Consider the following 3,830-nt stretch of genomic DNA (forward strand, 5'->3'; position numbering starts at 1 on the left):
CAGCCTACCTCAAATGTTAAAATATCATTTTAAAAAACGGTCCGAACAACAATGCATAGGCAGGGCAATTCAAGCAAAACCAATATGCGGTCATAATGTACTGGGCCTATAGCTTACTGCACAAACCTCATTTCTACAGTACTGTTTTTAATTGGTTAATGTTGCATATGCTTACGGTTTTTACGTCATGTAAAAAAAAAATTGAGCGATAGATCTCAGCTTTTATTTTGACTCAAAGTGATCTTGAATCAGAAAAGGTTGGTGACCACTGTTCAAGTTTCCCCATCAACGATTCCCTTTATTGTGGCAACTGATAAAATCAATGCAATATTAGCCACATTCTATTCAACATACTGAAACAACACGAACTATGCAAGAGATTTTGTTGTCGGCAGAACGCATTGGATTAAGATTCCATTGCATTGGCACGCACTACTCAGCCCATACTCTACGCAGACCTGTGCAATCAGAGCTGCAGTAGGTCTATATGCAAATAGACCATTACCATATATGGGTCTGTGTCATTTACTTTGAACTGGGCTATGTTTACAGCATGAGCGGTCGTGAGTAGATGCGCTTGGGATGCATTTTTTCCACAGTTCTTTTTTTAATGGTAGGCCACTCTGGTAGGGTTAAATTATGATCAAATAGCCACAGTAACCCACATAGCCACTGTTAAAGCTGTAACTTAAAGCGGGTACAGCCTCAGTGTTCACAGTAAATGTGCACTGAAAGTTTTCACAAGTTTGCGCTCAGCAGACTTAAATTCGCACACTGCCTAAGGCAACATTACCCATAACATGATGCAGCCACCACTATGCTTGACAATATGGAGGCAATTACTCTGATGTATTGTGTTGGATTTTCCTCAAACATAAGGCATTTATTTGCATTTATGCCAAAAAGTGTATTCCTTTGCCGTGTTTTTTCACTCTGTCATTTAGGTCATTATTGTGGAGTCACTGCAATGTTGTTGATCCATCCTCAGTTTTTCCCCATCACAGCCATTGAACTCCATAGCTGTATTAAAATCATCAATGGCCTCATGGTAACATCCCTGAGCTGTTTCCTTCCTGTCTTGCAGTTTAGAAGCCTGACTGTATCTTTGATGTGTCTGCGATTTAATACAGCATCCACAGCATAATAATTAACTTAAAGAGATATTCCATGTCTGATGTGTTATTGTTACACATCACTGCCCTTCTTTAAGAGGCTTTTGAAAACCACCCTATTCTTTGTAGTTGAATCTGTGCTTTAAATTCAATACTTTAATGAGGGACCTTACAGATGTTGTATGTATGGGGGTAGGTGCTTATATTTGTGATGGCAAGGGTCACCATTGTATAACTCCCCTGGAGCAATTAGTGTTAAGTGCCTTGCTCAAGGGCACGCGGGCAGATTTTTCACCTTGTCGACTCCGGTATTCGAAGCAACGACCTTTCGATTACTGGCCCAACGCTCTAACCTTGAGGCTACCTGCCACTCATATGGGGTACAGAGGAAGGTGTAGTCATTCAAAAATCATGTTAACCCCTATTATTTCACAGAGTCCATGTAGCTTGATATTTGATTTGTTAAGCCAAATTTGACTCATAAACTAATTTAGGCTAGCCTTAACAAAGTGGGTGAATAATTATGCAATGACTATATTATATGTTATTTCATTTGGCTTAACACAACATTTTGTGTAGATAAAAAAAAATTAAAATCACAATTAAATCTATTTAAATTCCACTTTGTAATGCAACAAAATGTGAACAAATCCTAGGGGATTTGACCATTTATTTTAAGAAAAGTCATGCTTTGATATACTTCCCAGTTTTGGATGTGTGAATAGCCTTTTTAGAGGTACCAACCTTTATTAATCTCACTTCCGCTCTCTGGTCTTCAGGAGAGGGTAAGGGAAACTAGTCATCTAGTTGAGTAGTAGGATGGGTAAGTTTGTCACTAGTGTATCAATGTTGCGCAATTGGTTTTACCATCCATGCCTTGGGCCCCTACAGTAAAAATGCTTAGGCATCACAGAAATACATGAGAATAGCCTTGACTAATTTTGTCCTGCATATCAATGTGAGCACATTTTTTAAACATGCCTTTTTATGGCCTCCCTCCCGTTCCGCTCAGATTTCTTCCCCTTGTTGCTGTTGCCAACAATCCTCGTCAGAAACTGTCAACGGCGACCAGGGAGGGATGGGGATTTTATACACATTCCACCCAAACTCTGCTCCCTCAGAAACACGTGACAGTAATTGGCTTATTTACCATAGTAATCAAATTCTCTCTCCATGAGGCTAGCATTTGGAACATCTTGTATTTGAGCCAAAACATTCCCTAGAGTTGTTTGAGGAGGCTGGTGAGTGTGAACTGTGGACATTCACACCACAATAGTCCTGAAGGATCTCTTGTAGTTCAAATCAACTGTGATTTAATGTACAGTTTTTGCTCAAATATTTGTTACAGAACACTGATGCATTCCAGCAAGGAATTAAGTTATATGGAGACGTACATTATTTGTTGGCTATTTAATATCCCATGGTCTGCCAACTTCTGCGGCGTTTTGCAATCAATAATATATGCCACTCTGCTGCTGTGTGTTATGCTATTTCTAGAAAGATTATCCCCATGGTTTCCTAACCCAGTCATAAGAGACTGTGTAGTGTGTGCGCGTGCATGCGTGCGTGCGTGAATGTGCATGTGTGTGGTGGGGCAGTAAGAATAGATAAAGCTGCTGTGAATTAATGGCAGGTGGTGCCAATAAGGGTTCTGTATCTGTATAGGCTAGAGATCAAATCCACATAGGTAGTTGATAAGATCAGTTTTTATAGATAGAGGTTTGATGGCAGCTAAGTGGAGAGGCTGGGCAGTAGGTAAACCAGGATTAATGTAAGGAGATAGAGGTGTCCAGTAGTTTCCACCACTAGAGAGTAAGAACTCTACACTTCACTCAGACTGTAATGTTAGCAGGGTTATTTGGCTGTCCCCATAGGAGAATCCTTTTAGTTTCCAGATAGAACCCTTTTGGATTCCTTTAGAACCCTCTGTGGAAAGGGTTCTACATGGAACCCAAAAGGGTTTTTCAAAGGGTTATCCTGTGGGGACAGCTGACAAATCCTTTTAGGTTCTAGATAGCACCTTTTGTGTAGCGTTGAAGCCAGAGCCTAAACTGAAGTGTATATAATGGAGCCTTCAGGGCCCAGATTCACAAAACATTCTTAAGAAGAAATGTCTACTTAACTGCCATTTTTCCTTAGCTATAGACTTAAGAAGAAAGTTAAGCAAGTTGATATTCCTCAAAGGTTCTTGGACATTTTCTTGCGCTATTTCTTATTTCTCCTTAAGCAAAAGGTTCAGAGCCAGAGCGGGCCCTGGTCAAAAGTAGTGCACTATATAGTAAATTGGGTGCCATTTCAGACGTACCCTATGACTTCTTTCCCTGGATGAGAAGAAAAGGCCCATCAGAAACAGTACAGATGTAGGATCTTAATTTGATAACTTTTTTGTTGCAGAGAGTTTTCCTTCTCTGCAGGAAATGCAGGTGAGCTTTGTGATTTACATAAATTCACTGAAAACCCACTTACACACAGTTATGTTAAAACTATTGCACTTTTCATGTAGTCTAATTTTGGCCAGCTGATAGCCTAACCACAGATCAAGCAACATTATGGACAAAATGTTAAAATCCTGTTTATGCAGGATTATTTTTCTGCAAATTAAGATCCTACATATGTAGCACATAGAGTCTAAAGACCTTGATTCAGTCGGCGAGGAGGCTTGTTAAAGTAGATGTGCACAGTAGCAAAAAGATTTGAAAAACAAGCCTGACGGTAGCA

This window comes from Oncorhynchus gorbuscha, linkage group LG11 (genome assembly GCF_021184085.1).
Source record: "Oncorhynchus gorbuscha isolate QuinsamMale2020 ecotype Even-year linkage group LG11, OgorEven_v1.0, whole genome shotgun sequence".
Classification (NCBI taxonomy): domain Eukaryota; kingdom Metazoa; phylum Chordata; class Actinopteri; order Salmoniformes; family Salmonidae; genus Oncorhynchus; species Oncorhynchus gorbuscha.